Here is an 11942-nt window from a genome sequence, read left to right on the forward strand (position 1 = left end):
AACTGAAGGGATTGTCCTCTCCTGTATTTTGCCAACATATCAGAGAGATATTTTGTAATTTTTAACATGTTCTTTTTGACTTCCTGGCCTGAATTTTCACTTAGTCATTGCTAAAGTTTAGCTTGAATACCTTTATTCGTCCGGGCATATTTGCTATCTAACTGTTCTACTTTCTATTCCAACTCTCTGTTCAATTACGTACATCAAATCTGGTAAAATGCATTCAGAAAAGCAATGAAGACATTCTATTGGCTTTCCTATATATAATGGATAACAATTAAGCTTCTATATTATTTATAATAGGTATAATCATCAATAAAAAAAATTTGATCTGCATATGGAATTGAGATGAAACTTTATTACCTTTAAAGTAGTGATAGCTATATGGAGATAACATTGAGGAAGTACAGATGCATTTTGAGGGAAGCTAGATAACATGTAAGGCAAAATGAAAGTGAGCATTATGTTAATATTGTACATGAAAAATGATTGAAGCAGTTTGAGTCAAGTATAACACTGAAGTAGATTAATAATTCTGGAAGAATTTCAGTGTTGAAGTCAAGTTTCAATATTTTGACTATGGTGGAGTCAAGAAGGTTACTTAATAGTCAAAAGTTTTGCTGAGAAATCATGCAGGGACATCTTCAACGTGAAGAGGCCTCCTCCAACTTGTTCTTAACTAATGATCTTTGGTACATCTTATATCAACACCACTTGGAGGTGCAGATAGTGATGTACCTTTCTTGGCATGAGCATTCTAGCAGAGCTTAGTATCATTCAATACAAATTTCTAAGCCTTAAATATGGCCTGGTTTATGGACAAAGTCTCTCCTTCTGTGTTCCCCAAGAAAAGAAAGATTATCCAGGGAGGGATTAGACAGCCATGGCTGACAAAGGAAGTCAGGGAATGTATCAAAGAAAAAGAGAGATCCTATAAAGTGGCCAAGAGCAGTGGGAAATCAGAAGATTGGGAAGGCTACAAAAACAAACAAAGGATAACAAAGAGAGTAATAAGAAAGGAGAGGATCAAATGTGAAGGTAGGCTAGCCAGTAATATTAGAAATGATAGCAAAAGTTTCTTTCAATACAAAAGAAACAAACGACAGGCAAAAGTAGACATTGGGCCACTTCAAACTGATGCTGGAAGCCTAGTGATGGGAGATAAGGAAATAGCAGGAGAACTTAACAAGTACTTTGCGTCAGTTTTCACAGTTGAAGACATGAGTAATATCCCAACAATTAAAGGGAGTCAGGGGGCTGAGTTGAGTATGGTTGCCATTACAAAAGAGATAGTGCTAGAAAAGCTAAAAGGTCTTAAAATTGATAAATCTCCTGGCCCCGATGGGATACATCCTAGAGTTCTGAGAGAGGTGGCTGAGGAAATAGTGGAGGCATTGGTTGAGATCTTTCAAGAGTCACTGGAGTCAGGGAAAGTCCCGGATGAATCGAAGATCGCTGTTGTAACCCCATTGTTCAAGAAAGGATCAAGACAAAAGATGGAAAATTATAGGCCAATTAGCCTAACCTCGGTTGTTGGTAAAATTCTAGAATCCATCATTAAGGATGAGATTTCTAAATTCTTAGAAGAGCAGAGTCTGATTAGAACAAGTCAATATGGATTTAGTAAGGGGAGGTCATGCCTGACAAAACTGTTGGTATTCTTTGAAGAAGTGACATGTAGGATAGACCAGGTAAACCCAGTGGATGTGGTCTATCTAAACTTCCAAAAGGCCTTTGATAAGGTGCCACATGGGAGGCTGCTGAGCAAGGTAAGGGCCCATGGTGTTCGAGGTGAGCTACTGGGATGGATTGAGGATTGGCTGTCTGACAGAAGGCAAAGAGTTGGGATAAAAGGTTCTTTTTCAGAATGGCAGCCGGTGACGAGCGGTGTCCCGCAGGGTTCAGTGTTGGGGCCACAACTGTTTGCATTATATATTAATGATCTGGATGAAGGGACTGGGGGCATTCTAGCGAAGTTTGCTGATGATACGAAGTTAGGTGGACAGGCAGGTAGTACTGAGGAGGTGGGGAGGCTGCAAAAGGATCTAGACAGTTTGCGAGAGTGGTCCAGGAAATGGCTGATGGAATTCAACGTGAACAAATGCGAGGTCTTGCACTTTGGCAAAAAGAATAAAAGCACAGACTACTTTCTAAACGGTGAGAAAATTCATAAAGCCAAAGTACAAAGGGATCTGGGAGTGCTAGTCGAGGATTCTCTAAAGGTCAACATGCAGGTTGAGTCCGTGATTAAGAAAGCGAATGCAATGTTGTCAATTATCTCAAGAGGGTTGGAATATAAAAGCACCGTTGTGCTACTGAGACTTTATAAAGCTCTGGTTAGGCCCCATTTGGAGTACTGTGTCCAGTTTTGGTCCCCACACCTCAGGAAGGACATACTGGCACTGGAATGTGTCCAGCAGAGATTCACACGGATGATCCCTGGAATGGTAGGTCTAACATATGAGGAACGGCTGAGGATCCTGGGATTGTATTAATTGGAGTTTAGAAGATTAAGGGGAGACTTAATAGAGACGTACAAGATAATACATCGTTTGGAAAGGGTGGATGCTGGGAAATTGTTTCCGTTAGGTGAGGAGACTAGGACCCGTGGACACAGCCTTTGAATTAGAGGGTGTCAATTCAGAACAGAAATGCGGAGACATTTCTTCAGCCAGAGAGTGGTGGGCCTGTGGAAGTCATTGCCACAGAGTGCAGTGGAGGCCGGGACGCTAAATATCTTCAAGGCAGAGATTGATAGATTCTTGTTGTCTCGAGGAATTAAGGGCTACAGGGAGAATGCGGGTAAGTGGGGTTGAAATGCCCATCAGCCACAATTGAATGGCAGAGTGGACTCAATGGGCCGAATGGCCTTACTTCCACTCCTATGTCTTATGGTCTTATGGTCTTCAATGTTAATATAACTGTAACGCCAGCAACTGATTATGTTTTTCATCAGGTTTTGCAATTGTTAAGACTTGATGGCCTGATAACAGTCAAAATTACCCTTGGAAATGGAAGCTGACCTTATTCATAGATAACAATCACATTACCCAGCAGTCTTTGCTTTGGTGTTTTCAGTCTGAAAGGACAATCATATTCACCAGAGCAATAGGAAAACAATAGTGACACCTTTCTTCCTATATTATGCATGTTAAAAATGGCAGGAGAGTACTGTAATGGGATGGATCAAATTTATTCTATTCACTTATGAGCTGACAGAGTCCTGGATTTTAATTTGGTTGCATTAAGGTATATTGCTGCATGAATGCCAACTTTATGGAATGCCAATAGGAGTAAAATGGCAAGGATAGCAATTCTTTCTACATGACAACTAAATGATGATTTGACAAAAAAAAATTCTCAATTTTTTACATGGAGTCACAAAGCTAAATATTGAACCATCACTTGCAAGTATTACTGAAAGACATAATGCTGTCTCAGAGATGTGCTCAATAGTTACATATCCTATAATTTACAAGGGAGTGAGGAAATGACTAATGTTGGCAAATGTTTATGAATTTGGAGCATAGTACCATCTTTGTCAGAGTTCTGAGGATTGCATAAGAAGAAATATTTTAAACTTTGGTGTTTTTAAATGCAAAATTAAAGAACATTTCACTAAACTATCATTATAAACCAATTGCTAAACGAAGCAAGGAGAGGAATTTAATGGTCCATCTACTGGTGAGGGAGCGGTGGCAGCTTTGCCATTATCATTCCAAGTGTCCCTGGACCCCAATCCCACTAATCAGACACTTAACTGGTTGACTTTAGGGACCTGGCTGTGGTGAGGGTGAATTTTCCACCTTAGCGAGTTATTATTCAAATAGAGATCGGCAGCTTTCCAGAACAGTTCTAGGAATGGTGGCCACTTCCAACACTACAAGAGGTCCAGACTACAGGATAGCCCTTGGAACAAAGATAGAAATTAGTGGAGAAACTGAAAAGTTTTGGTAGTATGTGTGCAGAGAAAGCAAAGAACTTCTAATGAATAGTCACTGGACTTAAAATGTTAATATTGTTGTGGTTCTGTTCGCCGAGCTGGGAATTTGTGCTGCAGATGTTTCGTCCCCTGTCTAGGTGACATCCTCAGTGCTTGGGAGTCTCCTGTGAAGCGCTTCTGTGATGTTTCCTCCGGCATTTATAGTGGTTTGTCTCTGCCGCTTCCAGTTGTCAGTTCCAGCTGTCCGTTGCAGTGGTCGGTATATTGGGTCCAGGTCGATGTGCTTATTGATTGAATCTGTGGCTGAGTGCCATGCCTCTAGGAATTCCCTGGCTGTTCCCCTGAGAACAGATTCAATCAATAAGCACATCGACCTGGACCCAATATACTGGCCACTGCAGCGGACAGCTGGAACTGACAACCGGAAGCGGCAGATTCAAACCACTATGAATGCCGGAGGAAAGATCACAGAAGCGTTTCACAGGAGGCTCCCAAGCACTGAGGATGTCACCTAGACAGGGGACGAAACATCTGCAACACAAATTCCCAGCTCGGCGAACAGAACCACAACAATGAGCATCCGAGCTACAAATCTTTTCACAAACTTTGAATGTTAATATTGCTTTCTTCCCCCAGATGTTGCCAGACATGCTGAGTTTCTGCAGTTCTTTCTGTCTTTTTTCACAATTCCAGCATCCACAGTTCTGTTTTAGGATAGTCCTTGAATCCTGGAGTGAAGCAAGATAAAGTTGTTACGTCAGGTCAGTTAGGGATTCCCCGACAATATGGTGATGAGTTAAGCTTTAAGGACAAGGTGAGTGTCCTCATCATGGATAGCCCTTTATCCATTAGGTATCTCCTTCAGGCATAGGATTTCCAAACAGAATGGGGCCCCTGCCCACACCAGTCTGATAGCATGCTTTCTTTGACATATCTATCAGGTTGCCCACATGCACGTATAACTACTCCCCCTCACCCACCCCACCTCCCCCCTTCCCCCCCAGACTGGCTAAATGCCAACAATGACAAAATAAGATAGAGTAAAAGGTGAAGACTTGACTGCGTAAATAAGAAAGCTATGTCAGTGATAATACAACGCATCCTATGAACATGGTGATAGAGAACATAGGAGCAACAGATTACAGCTGTTGCAAGCTGTCTAAGTGTAAGTGTAAGTCTAAGTGTACAGCATTGTTAGGATGTGAATGTACAGATACAATGAAAAGACCTTGAATTGCAAAAACATCCTCAGTAATATAGTGCACTCAACCTCCTCTACATTCCTGGTTTTCTTTTGGCTTTTCCACTACAACGGGCATCAAGTCCACCTCTGATCCAGCTATATTGTTTCCAAATATAAACTGCATTCCTGGAACAGCCAATTTTTCCACCACTTCCACTATCACTTCCCCAGTCTTGATTGGACTTTCCAGCCTTACCTTACATAGGAGAAGACTACTTCTCTCTCTATTGATTCCACAGATTACCAGTCCCTCGGGCAATATTTGAGAAGCAGTACAAATATTTTCATCTCCTACAATTAGAGACAGACTGACTCCCATATCTCTCGATATTTAAACAGTTTTATCTACTCCCTCTGTTCTAACTGAGTAAATCTTACCCACCCAGGTGAAGTCTTTGAAAAGATCGGGTGCTATCTTACTACCCAACCCATGATGAGGCTGCGCATTCGCCTGCAGCTCCTCGACTTTTCTTGGAAATTCCTTTCACTATTTTAACTAATCCCACTGGTTTAGCCTCTTTTATCCTTTCCCATTGCCTTTCTTAAACCATTAGCACTGTGACTTTATGTATTCCACCTTATTGCAGTGAAAACTACTGGGGCCTTTCATCTCTTTTCCACTCTTTTGAGTTTTGTTTTTCACATGTGGTAAACTGTTCCCAGTATGATCTACTTTTATTTTTCATTGAAGGAACTCCCTCTTCCCAATTTCTATTCTTCATGGAATGAAATTGCTGTCAGAAGCTAGATTTCCATTTATGCACTAATGCGGATTAATCCGCCATCTCTGCAGCTCTTTTTGCTGTTTTAACTTTTGGTTTCTCAACATAAGTTCTTATCACCTCTGGGAGTGAGATTTTGAACTCCTCCAGAAGAATAATATCTCTAAGAGCCTCATCGGTCTTTTCTATCTTTAATGCTCTCATCCATCTAACAAAGTTGTTCTGTTTAATTCTTTCAAACTCGATATAACTCTGACATGGTTCTCTTCTTGCATTTCTGAACCGATGTCTATATGCTTCTGGTACCAATTCATATGCACTCAAAATAGCCTTTTGTTTTACTTCTTCATATTCTCCTGACACCTCCTCTGCCATTTACCTACTTATGATTAAACCAACAAAAAGCAACCAAAATGAAACAGATTTTCCACTTCTCACTTAAATTTTATTTAGAGATCGAGAACATTAGTCCCCAAGTCTGTTTAAATCTGCTGGGACATTTTGTACCCTAAATCTGTTCGAATCCTAGACCCAAGCTCCCAATCTGTTATAAAGCAGAGGTTGACCTCCCTGCCCCGATCCCGTCAACTGAAAGCTAAGGCTGAAATATCCAAAGAGGAGCACCTCACCTTATAATCTATAAAATGAGTGTGAAAAGTGGTGTAACTTGCTTTTCAGAAACTACTAGTGGTTAAATAAAATAAATCCCTGACCCACCTTTAAAATAAACAAGTAACAATTTATTTATTTAACTCTAACAGTGAAGAAATGAACAAACAAATAAAATAAATCCCTTCTAATGACTAACTATTCCTGAATATAACAAGAGTCTAATCGCATGCTGTTCAACAAATAAATACAATAGAATTATATAAAAACAATACAATTTAATCTCTTGAAATTAAAGCCAGGTCTTGTGTCTTCTGGGATGTTCTGTGCCTTCTCCATTGATTCTTCTGTCAGGAATACATTCTTCACTGATTCTTCAGTCAGGAACATTTACTTGATGTGCCATTGGTCTCGCTTTTATCTTAAACAATGCTTTCCCTGAGACATAGAGGCTCTTGTGAATGACAGCTTGCTCTGGGGCTCTGTCCAACTGCCCCTTTTTATACTCTTGATGACATATCTATATTTCTACAATAGGATTGGTCCTATGTTGTCAAAATTATCAGATTTAAATTTAACAGGTGTTTAGTATCTAAGTATTTGGTTCAAACTGCTTGGCTAAATTCAAAATCCTATTATTTTGGTAAGAAACTGCAGCTTGGCCTGCTAACCAAATGGCCTGTTGATACAAATGTTTCAATTCGGGTGCTCTCTGTACTTGCAAACTTTCAAGTTGCTTTCACAGACGTACATCTCTAAGCACAGCAAAAGCACCTGATTTTTTATAGGGACCCCCCAGCATTTTACAAACACCAAATTCTAACTTTCTACCTCCCAATCGGTAGGTATTCTACACAACATTGAAGCAATTACAGATGATGTTTTATCAAACTACTGAAAAGACAGCCACTTGCAATGAGTCTATCAAGCTATCAATACATAAATTAATGTGCAGTGCAATATAATCATTAAGAGTTCAAATTTAAAGAAGGGGAAGCAAAAGTGAGAAGAAAACTAGAATATTTTATCAATGACTTGTATCATTAAGCAGCCAGGACAAATTCAGGACATTAAGACATGGCATGATTAGAATTTAGTTGGAGAATTTTTTAAGGAAACCCTGTCAAATTTCTTACAATCCAAGGAAGTCTTAATTAACAAAAACAGTGCAGTTAGAGACACAATCTGAAATAAGGAAACAATAGAGCCATTTGAAGCAATAGCATTTTTCTGGAAAAGACAAGCTATTCACAGCAGTGCAATATATGGTGATAAAACTGAAGGTGCTTCACATCTTAAGTTTGGGATGCAGGAAGAAACAGTGATGGCTGCCATGATAAAGTATTCTTGGTGTGACAGGAAGAGCTGCATTCATGCAAAGGTTCGAGAAAGTCAGGACTGCAGATGCTGTAGATCAGGGTCGAGAGTGTGGTGCTGGAACAGCACAGCAGATCAAGCAGTATCCGAAGAGCAGGACAATCAACCTTTCGGGCATGAGACCTTCATCAGGAATCCTGATGAACTCTTCATCCTGATGAAGGGCTTAACCCTGAAATGTGGATTTTCCTGCTCCTCGAATGCTGCTTGACTTGCTTGTGCTTTTCCAGCACCACACTGTCAACTTAATGCAAAGGTTGTCCTGCCAAGAATTCAGAGTGCCATACCTATGAAAAGCCTGGCCTGTTTGAAACAACCTGTCAAGTTAAAAAAAATGTTACATTGTAACAGAAAGAGAAACCACTGAAAAAAGAGCAGCATCCAGGAAATTGCAGGCCAGATAGTGCTGAAACCACATTCCTTAAGGAAATAAAACAATTAGAAAGTTACTATTGGAGAACTGATTATAAAAAAAGGACACCTAATGAATCTTAAATTTGACACTGAAGCTGGTGTATCATCTTCTCTGATACAGTAGAATAGCTCTGACAAAGTAGGATAGAACAAAGAAACACTCCAGCCATCCACAATTCAATTTAAAGGACCATCAAATCAAAAGGGCAGCTAACTGCAAGACTGGAGTTTAAAAGTATGGACTTCATATATGATCCAAAATCAGGAAAACACTTTACTGAGCAGAAAAGCTTGCAAAAGCTAAAACTTAATTTCGAGCTGGATCAAATGAATATAAATGAAACAGAGATGGATTCAGAAGTGAATTCCCCAAACTATTCAGTGTCCTGTTGACACTAAAGACATTATACCATATATTGCTTAACCACTTATACAGTCATAGAGTCATAGAGGTGTACAGCACAGAAACAGACACTTCAGTCCAATGCGTCCATGTCGACCAGACATCCCAACCTAATCTCATACCACTTGCCAGCACCCAGCCCAAACCCTCCAAACCCTTCCTATTCATATACCCATCCAGATGCCTTTTAAATGTTGCAATTTTACTAGCCTCCACCATTTCCTCTGGCAGCTCATTCCATACATGTACCACCCTCTCTGTGAAAAAGTTGCCCCTGAGGTCTCTTTTATATCTTTCCCCTCTCACCCTAAACCTATGCCCTCTAGTTCTGGACTCCCCACCCCAGGGAAAAGACTTTGTCCATTTATCCTATTCATGTCCCTCATGATTTTATAAACCTCTATAAGGTCACCTCTCAGCCTCCGATGCTCCAGAGAAACAACCCTAGCCTATTCAACCTCTCCCTATAGCTCAAATCCTCCAACCCTGGCAACATCCTTGTAAATCTTTTCTGTACTCTTTCAAGTTTCACAACATCTTTCCGATAGTAAGGAGACCAGAATTGCATGCGATATTCCAACAGCAGTAAAAACAATGACTGCAGATGCTGAAAACCAGATTCCAGAGTAGAGTGGTGCTGGAAAAGCACAGCAATTCAGGCAACATCCGAGGACCAGGAAAATCGACGCTTCGGGCAAAAGCCCTTCATCAGACTTTGTGAGTGCAGGCAAGGAGTTGGGAGGTCATGTTGTGGCTGTACAGGACATTGGTTAGGCCGCTGTTAGAATATTCCAGAGTAGAGTGGTTCTGGAAAAGCACAGCAGTTCAGGCAGCATCCGAGGAGCAGGAAAATCGATGCTTCGGGCAAATTCCTGATGAAGGGCTTTTGCCCGAAGCGTCGATTTTCCTGCTCCTCGGATGCTGCCTGAATTGCTGTGCTTTTCCAGAACCACTCTACTCCGGAATATTCCAACAGCGGCCTAACCAATGTCCTGTACAGCCACAACATGACCTCCCAACTCCTTGTCTGCACTCACAAAGCCAACTTGCCTATTCACACCTAGGAAGGTCTTGTATCCACTTTTGAAAAAGTGAAAGAACAGATTGAGGCAATGCCTCACCAAGTCTTTTTACCAGAGACCAAGCTAATGACTTGGTCCCCTGTCATGGTATCAGTCTCAAAACCAACTGGCTCACTCAGGATTTGTATGGATCTGATGTAACTAAATAATGCTGCAGGACAGGTATCTCCCCCACCCCACTCCAACAACAGCAGTGGATGAAAGGTCAGTGAAGTTAGCAAACCACCATATTCACCAAGTGGAAAGCTAATAGTGGATTCTGCCAATCACCATTGAATGAAGAATCCAGATTCTTAGCAGCATTCATTACAGATTTTGGGCAATATTACTTTAACTGTTTATCTGTTGGCATAATTTTCATACTTGAAGTATTTCAAAGGCCAATGACAAAATGTTGGGGGGATTGGGAGGCATCACCTGTCACATATACTGAACTCTTTACCAGAATCAAGTGTAACTTTAAATGAGAAATGTGAGTTTTCAAAGCCCAGTATCAAGTTCTTGGATCAGATTATTCAAGCAGTAGTTGTAAAGAAAACCTATGGCTACAGGGCTCCTCACCCCAAGAGTGAACAAGCTAGTAATTTATAATTGGTAACATTTGTGACACATACAGTTTCAAATTTTAAAATAAAACAAAGCACTTTGGATGCTGGAAATCTGAAACAAAACCAGAAACTATTGGAGAAACTCAATAGGTTTCGCAGCATCTGCATAGAGAAAAACAGAGTTAACATTTTGAGTTCAGTCGTCCTTAACTCTGCTCTCTCTCCACAATAGGAAATAGGGGCTTACTGTCTGTTTTTCAATGGCTCGCTGAACTGGAGTTCAAAGGAGGCAGACAGAAATGAGTGAAGCCTCTGTGTAGATAGAGCTGGTTTTTAGCTGTGCTGACAAGAAGGCAATTGAGCTACAAGTGTTCAGTGTAAGTGAAAGTATGCCTCAAGAACATTTGGATGTCTCAGTCTTGTTAGAATTCAGGCAGTATTTAGGAGTTATTATGTACCTAGGTGTTGCAGGCAAGGCGTTGGAAAATGACCCATATGATACATGAAAATGCTACATTTCCTAACTGCTAATTTACCCCCATTACACTGACCTCCCATCAAGGCTTACGGTCTACCACGTTCAATAATACATGCAGCATCTTCTGTCAATGGATCAACACCTTCTCTCTATCCCCAAACTACAGACATATCGCACACTTTTCACTTTCTACTCACTTTGCTGACTGACAAAGTAACAGATCCTGATTCTCTCTGACTGTTCATTGCTGCCAAATATGATAAACAACCAGCTTTTTGTCAGCAGACAGGCAAGCCAAGGCTGTGAGTGTCCAAGGATATACAAAGTAAGTGAGCAGTAAAAGAACAAACTATGAGCTCTGAGATGCTCCCTGCTATGATGTAAGAGTTGAGTGCCTGCATTTGTGTGCAAAGCATCCTGGAAGAATCATTGCAATGTCATTAAGCCCTAAAGTGCGACTGACTGTGTGGAGTTTGCACATGCTCCCCGTGTCTGCGTGGGTTTCCTCTGGGAGTTCCGGTTTCCTCCCACAGTCCAAAGATATGCAGGTCAGGTGAACTGGCCATGCTAAATTGCCCGTAGTGTTAGGTGAAGGAGTAAATGTAGGGTATGGGTGGGTTGCGCTTCGGTGGGTAGGTGTAGACTTGTTGGTCTGAAGGGCCTGTTTCCACACTGTAAGTAATCTAATCTAATCTAATCTAAAGTGCAGAACTGTATTAGAAGTGAGTACCAAATGATGATGCGATAACACTGGTGCTTTGCTGAGCCAACCTTCCTGGAGGGAAAATGGAAGTGGTTGGTGTCCATGGAGTGTGCCCTGAGGTGTTGGGAATGTTAGAGTCATAGAGATGTATAGCATGGAAACATAGTACACCTCTTCCTTGCTGATCAGATATCTGATATTAATCTACTCCCATTACTAGCACTGGCCCATATCCCTCCAAACCCTTCCTTTCATGTCCCCATCCAGATGCCTTTTAAATGTTATAATTGTACCAGTCTCCACCACTTCCTCAGGAATTCATTCCATACACAATCCATCCTCTCCACGAAAAAGTTTCTCTTTAGGTCCTTTAATATCTTTTCCCTCGCCTTAAACTGATGCTCTCTGGTTTTGGACACC

The sequence above is a fragment of the Chiloscyllium punctatum genome, chromosome 20 (assembly GCF_047496795.1).
Source record: "Chiloscyllium punctatum isolate Juve2018m chromosome 20, sChiPun1.3, whole genome shotgun sequence".
In the NCBI taxonomy this organism is placed as follows: Eukaryota; Metazoa; Chordata; class Chondrichthyes; order Orectolobiformes; family Hemiscylliidae; genus Chiloscyllium; species Chiloscyllium punctatum.